The sequence below is a fragment of the Ranitomeya imitator genome, unplaced genomic scaffold, assembly GCF_032444005.1.
Source record: "Ranitomeya imitator isolate aRanImi1 unplaced genomic scaffold, aRanImi1.pri SCAFFOLD_240, whole genome shotgun sequence".
Classification (NCBI taxonomy): domain Eukaryota; kingdom Metazoa; phylum Chordata; class Amphibia; order Anura; family Dendrobatidae; genus Ranitomeya; species Ranitomeya imitator.
Window position 1 is genome coordinate 39,083 of NW_027194554.1, and position 16,649 is coordinate 55,731.

At 38.2% G+C, this 16,649-nt stretch overlaps 22 non-coding genes across 22 annotated transcripts; all 22 read left to right on the forward strand.

Moving 5' to 3' along the window:
* The first annotated feature begins 13 nt into the window (after window positions 1-13).
* On the forward strand, window positions 14-106 carry TRNAI-UAU (transfer RNA isoleucine (anticodon UAU)). Its single transcript is given in 2 exon segments — window positions 14-51; window positions 71-106. It is a non-coding gene; the product is annotated as a tRNA-Ile (tRNA).
* A 447-nt stretch (window positions 107-553) lies between these two features.
* TRNAR-CCU (transfer RNA arginine (anticodon CCU)) lies at window positions 554-626 on the forward strand. Its single transcript has one exon. It is a non-coding gene; the product is annotated as a tRNA-Arg (tRNA).
* An 852-nt stretch (window positions 627-1,478) lies between these two features.
* TRNAI-UAU (transfer RNA isoleucine (anticodon UAU)) lies at window positions 1,479-1,571 on the forward strand. The gene is given in 2 exon segments: window positions 1,479-1,516; window positions 1,536-1,571. It is a non-coding gene; the product is annotated as a tRNA-Ile (tRNA).
* Window positions 1,572-2,018: 447 nt separating this feature from the next.
* On the forward strand, window positions 2,019-2,091 carry TRNAR-CCU (transfer RNA arginine (anticodon CCU)). The gene has a single exon. It is a non-coding gene; the product is annotated as a tRNA-Arg (tRNA).
* An 852-nt stretch (window positions 2,092-2,943) lies between these two features.
* Window positions 2,944-3,036, forward strand: TRNAI-UAU (transfer RNA isoleucine (anticodon UAU)). Its single transcript is given in 2 exon segments — window positions 2,944-2,981; window positions 3,001-3,036. It is a non-coding gene; the product is annotated as a tRNA-Ile (tRNA).
* Window positions 3,037-3,483: 447 nt separating this feature from the next.
* TRNAR-CCU (transfer RNA arginine (anticodon CCU)) lies at window positions 3,484-3,556 on the forward strand. Its single transcript has one exon. It is a non-coding gene; the product is annotated as a tRNA-Arg (tRNA).
* Window positions 3,557-4,407: 851 nt separating this feature from the next.
* Window positions 4,408-4,500, forward strand: TRNAI-UAU (transfer RNA isoleucine (anticodon UAU)). Its single transcript is given in 2 exon segments — window positions 4,408-4,445; window positions 4,465-4,500. It is a non-coding gene; the product is annotated as a tRNA-Ile (tRNA).
* A 447-nt stretch (window positions 4,501-4,947) lies between these two features.
* Window positions 4,948-5,020, forward strand: TRNAR-CCU (transfer RNA arginine (anticodon CCU)). The gene has a single exon. It is a non-coding gene; the product is annotated as a tRNA-Arg (tRNA).
* Window positions 5,021-5,872: 852 nt separating this feature from the next.
* Window positions 5,873-5,965, forward strand: TRNAI-UAU (transfer RNA isoleucine (anticodon UAU)). The gene is given in 2 exon segments: window positions 5,873-5,910; window positions 5,930-5,965. It is a non-coding gene; the product is annotated as a tRNA-Ile (tRNA).
* Window positions 5,966-6,412: 447 nt separating this feature from the next.
* TRNAR-CCU (transfer RNA arginine (anticodon CCU)) lies at window positions 6,413-6,485 on the forward strand. The gene has a single exon. It is a non-coding gene; the product is annotated as a tRNA-Arg (tRNA).
* An 852-nt stretch (window positions 6,486-7,337) lies between these two features.
* On the forward strand, window positions 7,338-7,430 carry TRNAI-UAU (transfer RNA isoleucine (anticodon UAU)). Its single transcript is given in 2 exon segments — window positions 7,338-7,375; window positions 7,395-7,430. It is a non-coding gene; the product is annotated as a tRNA-Ile (tRNA).
* Window positions 7,431-7,877: 447 nt separating this feature from the next.
* On the forward strand, window positions 7,878-7,950 carry TRNAR-CCU (transfer RNA arginine (anticodon CCU)). The gene has a single exon. It is a non-coding gene; the product is annotated as a tRNA-Arg (tRNA).
* Window positions 7,951-8,802: 852 nt separating this feature from the next.
* On the forward strand, window positions 8,803-8,895 carry TRNAI-UAU (transfer RNA isoleucine (anticodon UAU)). The gene is given in 2 exon segments: window positions 8,803-8,840; window positions 8,860-8,895. It is a non-coding gene; the product is annotated as a tRNA-Ile (tRNA).
* A 447-nt stretch (window positions 8,896-9,342) lies between these two features.
* TRNAR-CCU (transfer RNA arginine (anticodon CCU)) lies at window positions 9,343-9,415 on the forward strand. Its single transcript has one exon. It is a non-coding gene; the product is annotated as a tRNA-Arg (tRNA).
* An 852-nt stretch (window positions 9,416-10,267) lies between these two features.
* On the forward strand, window positions 10,268-10,360 carry TRNAI-UAU (transfer RNA isoleucine (anticodon UAU)). Its single transcript is given in 2 exon segments — window positions 10,268-10,305; window positions 10,325-10,360. It is a non-coding gene; the product is annotated as a tRNA-Ile (tRNA).
* A 447-nt stretch (window positions 10,361-10,807) lies between these two features.
* Window positions 10,808-10,880, forward strand: TRNAR-CCU (transfer RNA arginine (anticodon CCU)). The gene has a single exon. It is a non-coding gene; the product is annotated as a tRNA-Arg (tRNA).
* An 852-nt stretch (window positions 10,881-11,732) lies between these two features.
* TRNAI-UAU (transfer RNA isoleucine (anticodon UAU)) lies at window positions 11,733-11,825 on the forward strand. Its single transcript is given in 2 exon segments — window positions 11,733-11,770; window positions 11,790-11,825. It is a non-coding gene; the product is annotated as a tRNA-Ile (tRNA).
* A 447-nt stretch (window positions 11,826-12,272) lies between these two features.
* TRNAR-CCU (transfer RNA arginine (anticodon CCU)) lies at window positions 12,273-12,345 on the forward strand. The gene has a single exon. It is a non-coding gene; the product is annotated as a tRNA-Arg (tRNA).
* Window positions 12,346-13,197: 852 nt separating this feature from the next.
* Window positions 13,198-13,290, forward strand: TRNAI-UAU (transfer RNA isoleucine (anticodon UAU)). Its single transcript is given in 2 exon segments — window positions 13,198-13,235; window positions 13,255-13,290. It is a non-coding gene; the product is annotated as a tRNA-Ile (tRNA).
* Window positions 13,291-14,662: 1,372 nt separating this feature from the next.
* On the forward strand, window positions 14,663-14,755 carry TRNAI-UAU (transfer RNA isoleucine (anticodon UAU)). The gene is given in 2 exon segments: window positions 14,663-14,700; window positions 14,720-14,755. It is a non-coding gene; the product is annotated as a tRNA-Ile (tRNA).
* Window positions 14,756-15,202: 447 nt separating this feature from the next.
* Window positions 15,203-15,275, forward strand: TRNAR-CCU (transfer RNA arginine (anticodon CCU)). The gene has a single exon. It is a non-coding gene; the product is annotated as a tRNA-Arg (tRNA).
* Window positions 15,276-16,127: 852 nt separating this feature from the next.
* Window positions 16,128-16,220, forward strand: TRNAI-UAU (transfer RNA isoleucine (anticodon UAU)). Its single transcript is given in 2 exon segments — window positions 16,128-16,165; window positions 16,185-16,220. It is a non-coding gene; the product is annotated as a tRNA-Ile (tRNA).
* The last annotated feature ends 429 nt before the right edge of the window (window positions 16,221-16,649 follow it).

Genomic DNA, 16,649 nt, shown 5'->3' on the forward strand with positions numbered 1-16,649 from the left:
GTGTGCCCAGTCGGCTCCAGTGGCGCAATCGGTCAGCGCGCGGTACTTATAAAGCAGTAACTGTCGAGTGATGCCGAGGTTGTGAGTTCGACCCTCACCTGGAGCATTCTATTCTTGCCTTCGTTTTGTATTTTTTACTACTGAAGTCGTTGAAACGGTTCATGATCTAGCGCCAAGATTAAGAGAGAAATTTCAACGAGATATTTGTTGTTTAAGTTTTTGTATTTTTAAAAATTGCCGCAGGTTGGACAAGTCTACTGAGTCCCACCGTAATCTGGTGTCATAATTGAAAGGGAAATGTGGAAGCTATCTATTTAGTTTTTCAGGCTTCTGGTAGTCCAATAAACTTTCCATCATCGGCATTAGTAACGTACAGTGACCCGACAAAGTTAGCCCTGGCTCTCTTGTAAAATAAAGATGCATGTGCATTCGGACGGTTTGTTTCAATTTGGAGTTCAAACTTACAAGATCGTTCGTGATAACTCAATCAAAATTGAGTGCTGCACTCTTGTGGTAACCAAAAAAAGTCTAGATTTTTAAGCTGCTCCATCAAGCCCCAGTGGCCTAATGGATAAGGCACTGGCCTCCTAAGCCAGGGATTGTGGGTTCAAGTCCCATCTGGGGTGCTTGTTGATTTCCCTTTCCGACAGCTTCTCATGGAAGTTTGATGGTGCATGTGTAAACCGTTCTCCTTGTCTTGTTTCTTCGTAAATTAGTTCTTGCAAACCTCTACCCTTTACAACGATCCTTTCCATGTACTGAGAGAAGCGTTAACACGCAATTGTGTGGCGGAAAAATATTGCATCTTAATTGTTTTCATCTTATCTTCATTTATGACCCAAATAACAAAGAGTATATTTTCTAAGATATGGTTATGCTTTCAACCACACAATATTTGCAAAGATCAAAAGAAAAAAATTATAATTGAAAAAATGTAAACGGTTTTTGAAACATTTTGGACAATGTTCTTTTTTTCATATCATGTTCTTTCTTACAAAACAAAATGAGAGTAATCTTTCAATTTTTACCCTGGCCATTGGGAACATTTTGGACTCAAACATCCTGCCGTTCTCCTAAATATCAGAGGTATGGTTACAAAGACTGACAACACCTCTGTACGCAGCTGTTAACACAGGATCTAGGAATCACAAAAGGTGATGTCACAGATGACCCTGCAGCCCCTGAATTCAGAAGAATTTTTTATATCGTCAATGTCTGTTCATTGCAGCAAATGTACGTGCGCATTTCCAGATCCAAAAAAAAACAGGATGTTTGAGTCTAAAATGACCCGGCGTCCAGTGTCTAAATTTCTCATTTTCATTTTTAATAAAGATCGTGATATGGTAAAATATATATTGTCAAACATTATAATAAAATCTTAGAAACCTGTTGTAAGCAATCATTAATTTTCTGAAGAACTATCCCATTTCATTTTTTTTTTCTTATAGAATGTATGTCGTAGGGGGTGTGCCCAGTCGGCTCCAGTGGCGCAATCGGTCAGCGCGCGGTACTTATAAAGCAGTAACTGTCGAGTGATGCCGAGGTTGTGAGTTCGACCCTCACCTGGAGCATTCTATTCTTGCCTTCGTTTTGTATTTTTTACTACTGAAGTCGTTGAAACGGTTCATGATCTAGCGCCAAGATTAAGAGAGAAATTTCAACGAGATATTTGTTGTTTAAGTTTTTGTATTTTTAAAAATTGCCGCAGGTTGGACAAGTCTACTGAGTCCCACCGTAATCTGGTGTCATAATTGAAAGGGAAATGTGGAAGCTATCTATTTAGTTTTTCAGGCTTCTGGTAGTCCAATAAACTTTCCATCATCGGCATTAGTAACGTACAGTGACCCGACAAAGTTAGCCCTGGCTCTCTTGTAAAATAAAGATGCATGTGCATTCGGACGGTTTGTTTCAATTTGGAGTTCAAACTTACAAGATCGTTCGTGATAACTCAATCAAAATTGAGTGCTGCACTCTTGTGGTAACCAAAAAAAGTCTAGATTTTTAAGCTACTCCATCAAGCCCCAGTGGCCTAATGGATAAGGCACTGGCCTCCTAAGCCAGGGATTGTGGGTTCAAGTCCCATCTGGGGTGCTTGTTGATTTCCCTTTCCGACAGCTTCTCATGGAAGTTTGATGGTGCATGTGTAAACCGTTCTCCTTGTCTTGTTTCTTCGTAAATTAGTTCTTGCAAACCTCTACCCTTTACAACGATCCTTTCCATGTACTGAGAGAAGCGTTAACACGCAATTGTGTGGCGGAAAAATATTGCATCTTAATTGTTTTCATCTTATCTTCATTTATGACCCAAATAACAAAGAGTATATTTTCTAAGATATGGTTATGCTTTCAACCACACAATATTTGCAAAGATCAAAAGAAAAAAATTATAATTGAAAAAATGTAAACGGTTTTTGAAACATTTTGGACAATGTTCTTTTTTTCATATCATGTTCTTTCTTACAAAACAAAATGAGAGTAATCTTTCAATTTTTACCCTGGCCATTGGGAACATTTTGGACTCAAACATCCTGCCGTTCTCCTAAATATCAGAGGTATGGTTACAAAGACTGACAACACCTCTGTACGCAGCTGTTAACACAGGATCTAGGAATCACAAAAGGTGATGTCACAGATGACCCTGCAGCCCCTGAATTCAGAAGAATTTTTTATATCGTCAATGTCTGTTCATTGCAGCAAATGTACGTGCGCATTTCCAGATCCAAAAAAAAACAGGATGTTTGAGTCTAAAATGACCCGGCGTCCAGTGTCTAAATTTCTCATTTTCATTTTTAATAAAGATCGTGATATGGTAAAATATATATTGTCAAACATTATAATAAAATCTTAGAAACCTGTTGTAAGCAATCATTAATTTTCTGAAGAACTATCCCATTTCATTTTTTTTTTCTTATAGAATGTATGTCGTAGGGGGTGTGCCCAGTCGGCTCCAGTGGCGCAATCGGTCAGCGCGCGGTACTTATAAAGCAGTAACTGTCGAGTGATGCCGAGGTTGTGAGTTCGACCCTCACCTGGAGCATTCTATTCTTGCCTTCGTTTTGTATTTTTTACTACTGAAGTCGTTGAAACGGTTCATGATCTAGCGCCAAGATTAAGAGAGAAATTTCAACGAGATATTTGTTGTTTAAGTTTTTGTATTTTTAAAAATTGCCGCAGGTTGGACAAGTCTACTGAGTCCCACCGTAATCTGGTGTCATAATTGAAAGGGAAATGTGGAAGCTATCTATTTAGTTTTTCAGGCTTCTGGTAGTCCAATAAACTTTCCATCATCGGCATTAGTAACGTACAGTGACCCGACAAAGTTAGCCCTGGCTCTCTTGTAAAATAAAGATGCATGTGCATTCGGACGGTTTGTTTCAATTTGGAGTTCAAACTTACAAGATCGTTCGTGATAACTCAATCAAAATTGAGTGCTGCACTCTTGTGGTAACCAAAAAAAGTCTAGATTTTTAAGCTGCTCCATCAAGCCCCAGTGGCCTAATGGATAAGGCACTGGCCTCCTAAGCCAGGGATTGTGGGTTCAAGTCCCATCTGGGGTGCTTGTTGATTTCCCTTTCCGACAGCTTCTCATGGAAGTTTGATGGTGCATGTGTAAACCGTTCTCCTTGTCTTGTTTCTTCGTAAATTAGTTCTTGCAAACCTCTACCCTTTACAACGATCCTTTCCATGTACTGAGAGAAGCGTTAACACGCAATTGTGTGGCGGAAAAATATTGCATCTTAATTGTTTTCATCTTATCTTCATTTATGACCCAAATAACAAAGAGTATATTTTCTAAGATATGGTTATGCTTTCAACCACACAATATTTGCAAAGATCAAAAGAAAAAAATTATAATTGAAAAAATGTAAACGGTTTTTGAAACATTTTGGACAATGTTCTTTTTTTCATATCATGTTCTTTCTTACAAAACAAAATGAGAGTAATCTTTCAATTTTTACCCTGGCCATTGGGAACATTTTGGACTCAAACATCCTGCCGTTCTCCTAAATATCAGAGGTATGGTTACAAAGACTGACAACACCTCTGTACGCAGCTGTTAACACAGGATCTAGGAATCACAAAAGGTGATGTCACAGATGACCCTGCAGCCCCTGAATTCAGAAGAATTTTTTATATCGTCAATGTCTGTTCATTGCAGCAAATGTACGTGCGCATTTCCAGATCCAAAAAAAACAGGATGTTTGAGTCTAAAATGACCCGGCGTCCAGTGTCTAAATTTCTCATTTTCATTTTTAATAAAGATCGTGATATGGTAAAATATATATTGTCAAACATTATAATAAAATCTTAGAAACCTGTTGTAAGCAATCATTAATTTTCTGAAGAACTATCCCATTTCATTTTTTTTTTCTTATAGAATGTATGTCGTAGGGGGTGTGCCCAGTCGGCTCCAGTGGCGCAATCGGTCAGCGCGCGGTACTTATAAAGCAGTAACTGTCGAGTGATGCCGAGGTTGTGAGTTCGACCCTCACCTGGAGCATTCTATTCTTGCCTTCGTTTTGTATTTTTTACTACTGAAGTCGTTGAAACGGTTCATGATCTAGCGCCAAGATTAAGAGAGAAATTTCAACGAGATATTTGTTGTTTAAGTTTTTGTATTTTTAAAAATTGCCGCAGGTTGGACAAGTCTACTGAGTCCCACCGTAATCTGGTGTCATAATTGAAAGGGAAATGTGGAAGCTATCTATTTAGTTTTTCAGGCTTCTGGTAGTCCAATAAACTTTCCATCATCGGCATTAGTAACGTACAGTGACCCGACAAAGTTAGCCCTGGCTCTCTTGTAAAATAAAGATGCATGTGCATTCGGACGGTTTGTTTCAATTTGGAGTTCAAACTTACAAGATCGTTCGTGATAACTCAATCAAAATTGAGTGCTGCACTCTTGTGGTAACCAAAAAAAGTCTAGATTTTTAAGCTGCTCCATCAAGCCCCAGTGGCCTAATGGATAAGGCACTGGCCTCCTAAGCCAGGGATTGTGGGTTCAAGTCCCATCTGGGGTGCTTGTTGATTTCCCTTTCCGACAGCTTCTCATGGAAGTTTGATGGTGCATGTGTAAACCGTTCTCCTTGTCTTGTTTCTTCGTAAATTAGTTCTTGCAAACCTCTACCCTTTACAACGATCCTTTCCATGTACTGAGAGAAGCGTTAACACGCAATTGTGTGGCGGAAAAATATTGCATCTTAATTGTTTTCATCTTATCTTCATTTATGACCCAAATAACAAAGAGTATATTTTCTAAGATATGGTTATGCTTTCAACCACACAATATTTGCAAAGATCAAAAGAAAAAAATTATAATTGAAAAAATGTAAACGGTTTTTGAAACATTTTGGACAATGTTCTTTTTTTCATATCATGTTCTTTCTTACAAAACAAAATGAGAGTAATCTTTCAATTTTTACCCTGGCCATTGGGAACATTTTGGACTCAAACATCCTGCCGTTCTCCTAAATATCAGAGGTATGGTTACAAAGACTGACAACACCTCTGTACGCAGCTGTTAACACAGGATCTAGGAATCACAAAAGGTGATGTCACAGATGACCCTGCAGCCCCTGAATTCAGAAGAATTTTTTATATCGTCAATGTCTGTTCATTGCAGCAAATGTACGTGCGCATTTCCAGATCCAAAAAAAAACAGGATGTTTGAGTCTAAAATGACCCGGCGTCCAGTGTCTAAATTTCTCATTTTCATTTTTAATAAAGATCGTGATATGGTAAAATATATATTGTCAAACATTATAATAAAATCTTAGAAACCTGTTGTAAGCAATCATTAATTTTCTGAAGAACTATCCCATTTCATTTTTTTTTTCTTATAGAATGTATGTCGTAGGGGGTGTGCCCAGTCGGCTCCAGTGGCGCAATCGGTCAGCGCGCGGTACTTATAAAGCAGTAACTGTCGAGTGATGCCGAGGTTGTGAGTTCGACCCTCACCTGGAGCATTCTATTCTTGCCTTCGTTTTGTATTTTTTACTACTGAAGTCGTTGAAACGGTTCATGATCTAGCGCCAAGATTAAGAGAGAAATTTCAACGAGATATTTGTTGTTTAAGTTTTTGTATTTTTAAAAATTGCCGCAGGTTGGACAAGTCTACTGAGTCCCACCGTAATCTGGTGTCATAATTGAAAGGGAAATGTGGAAGCTATCTATTTAGTTTTTCAGGCTTCTGGTAGTCCAATAAACTTTCCATCATCGGCATTAGTAACGTACAGTGACCCGACAAAGTTAGCCCTGGCTCTCTTGTAAAATAAAGATGCATGTGCATTCGGACGGTTTGTTTCAATTTGGAGTTCAAACTTACAAGATCGTTCGTGATAACTCAATCAAAATTGAGTGCTGCACTCTTGTGGTAACCAAAAAAAGTCTAGATTTTTAAGCTACTCCATCAAGCCCCAGTGGCCTAATGGATAAGGCACTGGCCTCCTAAGCCAGGGATTGTGGGTTCAAGTCCCATCTGGGGTGCTTGTTGATTTCCCTTTCCGACAGCTTCTCATGGAAGTTTGATGGTGCATGTGTAAACCGTTCTCCTTGTCTTGTTTCTTCGTAAATTAGTTCTTGCAAACCTCTACCCTTTACAACGATCCTTTCCATGTACTGAGAGAAGCGTTAACACGCAATTGTGTGGCGGAAAAATATTGCATCTTAATTGTTTTCATCTTATCTTCATTTATGACCCAAATAACAAAGAGTATATTTTCTAAGATATGGTTATGCTTTCAACCACACAATATTTGCAAAGATCAAAAGAAAAAAATTATAATTGAAAAAATGTAAACGGTTTTTGAAACATTTTGGACAATGTTCTTTTTTTCATATCATGTTCTTTCTTACAAAACAAAATGAGAGTAATCTTTCAATTTTTACCCTGGCCATTGGGAACATTTTGGACTCAAACATCCTGCCGTTCTCCTAAATATCAGAGGTATGGTTACAAAGACTGACAACACCTCTGTACGCAGCTGTTAACACAGGATCTAGGAATCACAAAAGGTGATGTCACAGATGACCCTGCAGCCCCTGAATTCAGAAGAATTTTTTATATCGTCAATGTCTGTTCATTGCAGCAAATGTACGTGCGCATTTCCAGATCCAAAAAAAAACAGGATGTTTGAGTCTAAAATGACCCGGCGTCCAGTGTCTAAATTTCTCATTTTCATTTTTAATAAAGATCGTGATATGGTAAAATATATATTGTCAAACATTATAATAAAATCTTAGAAACCTGTTGTAAGCAATCATTAATTTTCTGAAGAACTATCCCATTTCATTTTTTTTTTCTTATAGAATGTATGTCGTAGGGGGTGTGCCCAGTCGGCTCCAGTGGCGCAATCGGTCAGCGCGCGGTACTTATAAAGCAGTAACTGTCGAGTGATGCCGAGGTTGTGAGTTCGACCCTCACCTGGAGCATTCTATTCTTGCCTTCGTTTTGTATTTTTTACTACTGAAGTCGTTGAAACGGTTCATGATCTAGCGCCAAGATTAAGAGAGAAATTTCAACGAGATATTTGTTGTTTAAGTTTTTGTATTTTTAAAAATTGCCGCAGGTTGGACAAGTCTACTGAGTCCCACCGTAATCTGGTGTCATAATTGAAAGGGAAATGTGGAAGCTATCTATTTAGTTTTTCAGGCTTCTGGTAGTCCAATAAACTTTCCATCATCGGCATTAGTAACGTACAGTGACCCGACAAAGTTAGCCCTGGCTCTCTTGTAAAATAAAGATGCATGTGCATTCGGACGGTTTGTTTCAATTTGGAGTTCAAACTTACAAGATCGTTCGTGATAACTCAATCAAAATTGAGTGCTGCACTCTTGTGGTAACCAAAAAAAGTCTAGATTTTTAAGCTGCTCCATCAAGCCCCAGTGGCCTAATGGATAAGGCACTGGCCTCCTAAGCCAGGGATTGTGGGTTCAAGTCCCATCTGGGGTGCTTGTTGATTTCCCTTTCCGACAGCTTCTCATGGAAGTTTGATGGTGCATGTGTAAACCGTTCTCCTTGTCTTGTTTCTTCGTAAATTAGTTCTTGCAAACCTCTACCCTTTACAACGATCCTTTCCATGTACTGAGAGAAGCGTTAACACGCAATTGTGTGGCGGAAAAATATTGCATCTTAATTGTTTTCATCTTATCTTCATTTATGACCCAAATAACAAAGAGTATATTTTCTAAGATATGGTTATGCTTTCAACCACACAATATTTGCAAAGATCAAAAGAAAAAAATTATAATTGAAAAAATGTAAACGGTTTTTGAAACATTTTGGACAATGTTCTTTTTTTCATATCATGTTCTTTCTTACAAAACAAAATGAGAGTAATCTTTCAATTTTTACCCTGGCCATTGGGAACATTTTGGACTCAAACATCCTGCCGTTCTCCTAAATATCAGAGGTATGGTTACAAAGACTGACAACACCTCTGTACGCAGCTGTTAACACAGGATCTAGGAATCACAAAAGGTGATGTCACAGATGACCCTGCAGCCCCTGAATTCAGAAGAATTTTTTATATCGTCAATGTCTGTTCATTGCAGCAAATGTACGTGCGCATTTCCAGATCCAAAAAAAAACAGGATGTTTGAGTCTAAAATGACCCGGCGTCCAGTGTCTAAATTTCTCATTTTCATTTTTAATAAAGATCGTGATATGGTAAAATATATATTGTCAAACATTATAATAAAATCTTAGAAACCTGTTGTAAGCAATCATTAATTTTCTGAAGAACTATCCCATTTCATTTTTTTTTTCTTATAGAATGTATGTCGTAGGGGGTGTGCCCAGTCGGCTCCAGTGGCGCAATCGGTCAGCGCGCGGTACTTATAAAGCAGTAACTGTCGAGTGATGCCGAGGTTGTGAGTTCGACCCTCACCTGGAGCATTCTATTCTTGCCTTCGTTTTGTATTTTTTACTACTGAAGTCGTTGAAACGGTTCATGATCTAGCGCCAAGATTAAGAGAGAAATTTCAACGAGATATTTGTTGTTTAAGTTTTTGTATTTTTAAAAATTGCCGCAGGTTGGATAAGTCTACTGAGTCCCACCGTAATCTGGTGTCATAATTGAAAGGGAAATGTGGAAGCTATCTATTTAGTTTTTCAGGCTTCTGGTAGTCCAATAAACTTTCCATCATCGGCATTAGTAACGTACAGTGACCCGACAAAGTTAGCCCTGGCTCTCTTGTAAAATAAAGATGCATGTGCATTCGGACGGTTTGTTTCAATTTGGAGTTCAAACTTACAAGATCGTTCGTGATAACTCAATCAAAATTGAGTGCTGCACTCTTGTGGTAACCAAAAAAAGTCTAGATTTTTAAGCTGCTCCATCAAGCCCCAGTGGCCTAATGGATAAGGCACTGGCCTCCTAAGCCAGGGATTGTGGGTTCAAGTCCCATCTGGGGTGCTTGTTGATTTCCCTTTCCGACAGCTTCTCATGGAAGTTTGATGGTGCATGTGTAAACCGTTCTCCTTGTCTTGTTTCTTCGTAAATTAGTTCTTGCAAACCTCTACCCTTTACAACGATCCTTTCCATGTACTGAGAGAAGCGTTAACACGCAATTGTGTGGCGGAAAAATATTGCATCTTAATTGTTTTCATCTTATCTTCATTTATGACCCAAATAACAAAGAGTATATTTTCTAAGATATGGTTATGCTTTCAACCACACAATATTTGCAAAGATCAAAAGAAAAAAATTATAATTGAAAAAATGTAAACGGTTTTTGAAACATTTTGGACAATGTTCTTTTTTTCATATCATGTTCTTTCTTACAAAACAAAATGAGAGTAATCTTTCAATTTTTACCCTGGCCATTGGGAACATTTTGGACTCAAACATCCTGCCGTTCTCCTAAATATCAGAGGTATGGTTACAAAGACTGACAACACCTCTGTACGCAGCTGTTAACACAGGATCTAGGAATCACAAAAGGTGATGTCACAGATGACCCTGCAGCCCCTGAATTCAGAAGAATTTTTTATATCGTCAATGTCTGTTCATTGCAGCAAATGTACGTGCGCATTTCCAGATCCAAAAAAAAACAGGATGTTTGAGTCTAAAATGACCCGGCGTCCAGTGTCTAAATTTCTCATTTTCATTTTTAATAAAGATCGTGATATGGTAAAATATATATTGTCAAACATTATAATAAAATCTTAGAAACCTGTTGTAAGCAATCATTAATTTTCTGAAGAACTATCCCATTTCATTTTTTTTTTCTTATAGAATGTATGTCGTAGGGGGTGTGCCCAGTCGGCTCCAGTGGCGCAATCGGTCAGCGCGCGGTACTTATAAAGCAGTAACTGTCGAGTGATGCCGAGGTTGTGAGTTCGACCCTCACCTGGAGCATTCTATTCTTGCCTTCGTTTTGTATTTTTTACTACTGAAGTCGTTGAAACGGTTCATGATCTAGCGCCAAGATTAAGAGAGAAATTTCAACGAGATATTTGTTGTTTAAGTTTTTGTATTTTTAAAAATTGCCGCAGGTTGGACAAGTCTACTGAGTCCCACCGTAATCTGGTGTCATAATTGAAAGGGAAATGTGGAAGCTATCTATTTAGTTTTTCAGGCTTCTGGTAGTCCAATAAACTTTCCATCATCGGCATTAGTAACGTACAGTGACCCGACAAAGTTAGCCCTGGCTCTCTTGTAAAATAAAGATGCATGTGCATTCGGACGGTTTGTTTCAATTTGGAGTTCAAACTTACAAGATCGTTCGTGATAACTCAATCAAAATTGAGTGCTGCACTCTTGTGGTAACCAAAAAAAGTCTAGATTTTTAAGCTACTCCATCAAGCCCCAGTGGCCTAATGGATAAGGCACTGGCCTCCTAAGCCAGGGATTGTGGGTTCAAGTCCCATCTGGGGTGCTTGTTGATTTCCCTTTCCGACAGCTTCTCATGGAAGTTTGATGGTGCATGTGTAAACCGTTCTCCTTGTCTTGTTTCTTCGTAAATTAGTTCTTGCAAACCTCTACCCTTTACAACGATCCTTTCCATGTACTGAGAGAAGCGTTAACACGCAATTGTGTGGCGGAAAAATATTGCATCTTAATTGTTTTCATCTTATCTTCATTTATGACCCAAATAACAAAGAGTATATTTTCTAAGATATGGTTATGCTTTCAACCACACAATATTTGCAAAGATCAAAAGAAAAAAATTATAATTGAAAAAATGTAAACGGTTTTTGAAACATTTTGGACAATGTTCTTTTTTTCATATCATGTTCTTTCTTACAAAACAAAATGAGAGTAATCTTTCAATTTTTACCCTGGCCATTGGGAACATTTTGGACTCAAACATCCTGCCGTTCTCCTAAATATCAGAGGTATGGTTACAAAGACTGACAACACCTCTGTACGCAGCTGTTAACACAGGATCTAGGAATCACAAAAGGTGATGTCACAGATGACCCTGCAGCCCCTGAATTCAGAAGAATTTTTTATATCGTCAATGTCTGTTCATTGCAGCAAATGTACGTGCGCATTTCCAGATCCAAAAAAAAACAGGATGTTTGAGTCTAAAATGACCCGGCGTCCAGTGTCTAAATTTCTCATTTTCATTTTTAATAAAGATCGTGATATGGTAAAATATATATTGTCAAACATTATAATAAAATCTTAGAAACCTGTTGTAAGCAATCATTAATTTTCTGAAGAACTATCCCATTTCATTTTTTTTTTCTTATAGAATGTATGTCGTAGGGGGTGTGCCCAGTCGGCTCCAGTGGCGCAATCGGTCAGCGCGCGGTACTTATAAAGCAGTAACTGTCGAGTGATGCCGAGGTTGTGAGTTCGACCCTCACCTGGAGCATTCTATTCTTGCCTTCGTTTTGTATTTTTTACTACTGAAGTCGTTGAAACGGTTCATGATCTAGCGCCAAGATTAAGAGAGAAATTTCAACGAGATATTTGTTGTTTAAGTTTTTGTATTTTTAAAAATTGCCGCAGGTTGGACAAGTCTACTGAGTCCCACCGTAATCTGGTGTCATAATTGAAAGGGAAATGTGGAAGCTATCTATTTAGTTTTTCAGGCTTCTGGTAGTCCAATAAACTTTCCATCATCGGCATTAGTAACGTACAGTGACCCGACAAAGTTAGCCCTGGCTCTCTTGTAAAATAAAGATGCATGTGCATTCGGACGGTTTGTTTCAATTTGGAGTTCAAACTTACAAGATCGTTCGTGATAACTCAATCAAAATTGAGTGCTGCACTCTTGTGGTAACCAAAAAAAGTCTAGATTTTTAAGCTACTCCATCAAGCCCCAGTGGCCTAATGGATAAGGCACTGGCCTCCTAAGCCAGGGATTGTGGGTTCAAGTCCCATCTGGGGTGCTTGTTGATTTCCCTTTCCGACAGCTTCTCATGGAAGTTTGATGGTGCATGTGTAAACCGTTCTCCTTGTCTTGTTTCTTCGTAAATTAGTTCTTGCAAACCTCTACCCTTTACAACGATCCTTTCCATGTACTGAGAGAAGCGTTAACACGCAATTGTGTGGCGGAAAAATATTGCATCTTAATTGTTTTCATCTTATCTTCATTTATGACCCAAATAACAAAGAGTATATTTTCTAAGATATGGTTATGCTTTCAACCACACAATATTTGCAAAGATCAAAAGAAAAAAATTATAATTGAAAAAATGTAAACGGTTTTTGAAACATTTTGGACAATGTTCTTTTTTTCATATCATGTTCTTTCTTACAAAACAAAATGAGAGTAATCTTTCAATTTTTACCCTGGCCATTGGGAACATTTTGGACTCAAACATCCTGCCGTTCTCCTAAATATCAGAGGTATGGTTACAAAGACTGACAACACCTCTGTACGCAGCTGTTAACACAGGATCTAGGAATCACAAAAGGTGATGTCACAGATGACCCTGCAGCCCCTGAATTCAGAAGAATTTTTTATATCGTCAATGTCTGTTCATTGCAGCAAATGTACGTGCGCATTTCCAGATCCAAAAAAAAACAGGATGTTTGAGTCTAAAATGACCCGGCGTCCAGTGTCTAAATTTCTCATTTTCATTTTTAATAAAGATCGTGATATGGTAAAATATATATTGTCAAACATTATAATAAAATCTTAGAAACCTGTTGTAAGCAATCATTAATTTTCTGAAGAACTATCCCATTTCATTTTTTTTTTCTTATAGAATGTATGTCGTAGGGGGTGTGCCCAGTCGGCTCCAGTGGCGCAATCGGTCAGCGCGCGGTACTTATAAAGCAGTAACTGTCGAGTGATGCCGAGGTTGTGAGTTCGACCCTCACCTGGAGCATTCTATTCTTGCCTTCGTTTTGTATTTTTTACTACTGAAGTCGTTGAAACGGTTCATGATCTAGCGCCAAGATTAAGAGAGAAATTTCAACGAGATATTTGTTGTTTAAGTTTTTGTATTTTTAAAAATTGCCGCAGGTTGGACAAGTCTACTGAGTCCCACCGTAATCTGGTGTCATAATTGAAAGGGAAATGTGGAAGCTATCTATTTAGTTTTTCAGGCTTCTGGTAGTCCAATAAACTTTCCATCATCGGCATTAGTAACGTACAGTGACCCGACAAAGTTAGCCCTGGCTCTCTTGTAAAATAAAGATGCATGTGCATTCGGACGGTTTGTTTCAATTTGGAGTTCAAACTTACAAGATCGTTCGTGATAACTCAATCAAAATTGAGTGCTGCACTCTTGTGGTAACCAAAAAAAGTCTAGATTTTTAAGCTACTCCATCAAGCCCCAGTGGCCTAATGGATAAGTCACTGGCCTCCTAAGCCAGGGATTGTGGGTTCAAGTCCCATCTGGGGTGCTTGTTGATTTCCCTTTCCGACAGCTTCTCATGGAAGTTTGATGGTGCATGTGTAAACCGTTCTCCTTGTCTTGTTTCTTCGTAAATTAGTTCTTGCAAACCTCTACCCTTTACAACGATCCTTTCCATGTACTGAGAGAAGCGTTAACACGCAATTGTGTGGCGGAAAAATATTGCATCTTAATTGTTTTCATCTTATCTTCATTTATGACCCAAATAACAAAGAGTATATTTTCTAAGATATGGTTATGCTTTCAACCACACAATATTTGCAAAGATCAAAAGAAAAAAATTATAATTGAAAAAATGTAAACGGTTTTTGAAACATTTTGGACAATGTTCTTTTTTTCATATCATGTTCTTTCTTACAAAACAAAATGAGAGTAATCTTTCAATTTTTACCCTGGCCATTGGGAACATTTTGGACTCAAACATCCTGCCGTTCTCCTAAATATCAGAGGTATGGTTACAAAGACTGACAACACCTCTGTACGCAGCTGTTAACACAGGATCTAGGAATCACAAAAGGTGATGTCACAGATGACCCTGCAGCCCCTGAATTCAGAAGAATTTTTTATATCGTCAATGTCTGTTCATTGCAGCAAATGTACGTGCGCATTTCCAGATCCAAAAAAAAACAGGATGTTTGAGTCTAAAATGACCCGGCGTCCAGTGTCTAAATTTCTCATTTTCATTTTTAATAAAGATCGTGATATGGTAAAATATATATTGTCAAACATTATAATAAAATCTTAGAAACCTGTTGTAAGCAATCATTAATTTTCTGAAGAACTATCCCATTTCATTTTTTTTTTCTTATAGAATGTATGTCGTAGGGGGTGTGCCCAGTCGGCTCCAGTGGCGCAATCGGTCAGCGCGCGGTACTTATAAAGCAGTAACTGTCGAGTGATGCCGAGGTTGTGAGTTCGACCCTCACCTGGAGCATTCTATTCTTGCCTTCGTTTTGTATTTTTTACTACTGAAGTCGTTGAAACGGTTCATGATCTAGCGCCAAGATTAAGAGAGAAATTTCAACGAGATATTTGTTGTTTAAGTTTTTGTATTTTTAAAAATTGCCGCAGGTTGGACAAGTCTACTGAGTCCCACCGTAATCTGGTGTCATAATTGAAAGGGAAATGTGGAAGCTATCTATTTAGTTTTTCAGGCTTCTGGTAGTCCAATAAACTTTCCATCATCGGCATTAGTAACGTACAGTGACCCGACAAAGTTAGCCCTGGCTCTCTTGTAAAATAAAGATGCATGTGCATTCGGACGGTTTGTTTCAATTTGGAGTTCAAACTTACAAGATCGTTCGTGATAACTCAATCAAAATTGAGTGCTGCACTCTTGTGGTAACCAAAAAAAGTCTAGATTTTTAAGCTACTCCATCAAGCCCCAGTGGCCTAATGGATAAGGCACTGGCCTCCTAAGCCAGGGATTGTGGGTTCAAGTCCCATCTGGGGTGCTTGTTGATTTCCCTTTCCGACAGCTTCTCATGGAAGTTTGATGGTGCATGTGTAAACCGTTCTCCTTGTCTTGTTTCTTCGTAAATTAGTTCTTGCAAACCTCTACCCTTTACAACGATCCTTTCCATGTACTGAGAGAAGCGTTAACACGCAATTGTGTGGCGGAAAAATATTGCATCTTAATTGTTTTCATCTTATCTTCATTTATGACCCAAATAACAAAGAGTATATTTTCTAAGATATGGTTATGCTTTCAACCACACAATATTTGCAAAGATCAAAAGAAAAAAATTATAATTGAAAAAATGTAAACGGTTTTTGAAACATTTTGGACAATGTTCTTTTTTTCATATCATGTTCTTTCTTACAAAACAAAATGAGAGTAATCTTTCAATTTTTACCCTGGCCATTGGGAACATTTTGGACTCAAACATCCTGCCGTTCTCCTAAATATCAGAGGTATGGTTACAAAGACTGACAACACCTCTGTACGCAGCTGTTAACACAGGATCTAGGAATCACAAAAGGTGATGTCACAGATGACCCTGCAGCCCCTGAATTCAGAAGAATTTTTTATATCGTCAATGTCTGTTCATTGCAGCAAATGTACGTGCGCATTTCCAGATCCAAAAAAAAACAGGATGTTTGAGTCTAAAATGACCCGGCGTCCAGTGTCTAAATTTCTCATTTTCATTTTTAATAAAGATCGTGATATGGTAAAATATATATTGTCAAACATTATAATAAAATCTTAGAAACCTGTTGTAAGCAATCATTAATTTTCTGAAGAACTATCCCATTTCATTTTTTTTTTCTTATAGAATGTATGTCGTAGGGGGTGTGCCCAGTCGGCTCCAGTGGCGCAATCGGTCAGCGCGCGGTACTTATAAAGCAGTAACTGTCGAGTGATGCCGAGGTTGTGAGTTCGACCCTCACCTGGAGCATTCTATTCTTGCCTTCGTTTTGTATTTTTTACTACTGAAGTCGTTGAAACGGTTCATGATCTAGCGCCAAGATTAAGAGAGAAATTTCAACGAGATATTTGTTGTTTAAGTTTTTGTATTTTTAAAAATTGCCGCAGGTTGGACAAGTCTACTGAGTCCCACCGTAATCTGGTGTCATAATTGAAAGGGAAATGTGGAAGCTATCTATTTAGTTTTTCAGGCTTCTGGTAGTCCAATAAACTTTCCATCATCGGCATTAGTAACGTACAGTGACCCGACAAAGTTAGCCCTGGCTCTCTTGTAAAATAAAGATGCATGTGCATTCGGACGGTTTGTTTCAATTTGGAGTTCAAACTTACAAGATCGTTCGTGATAACTCAATCAAAATTGAGTGCTGCACTCTTGTGGTAACCAAAAAAAGTCTAGATT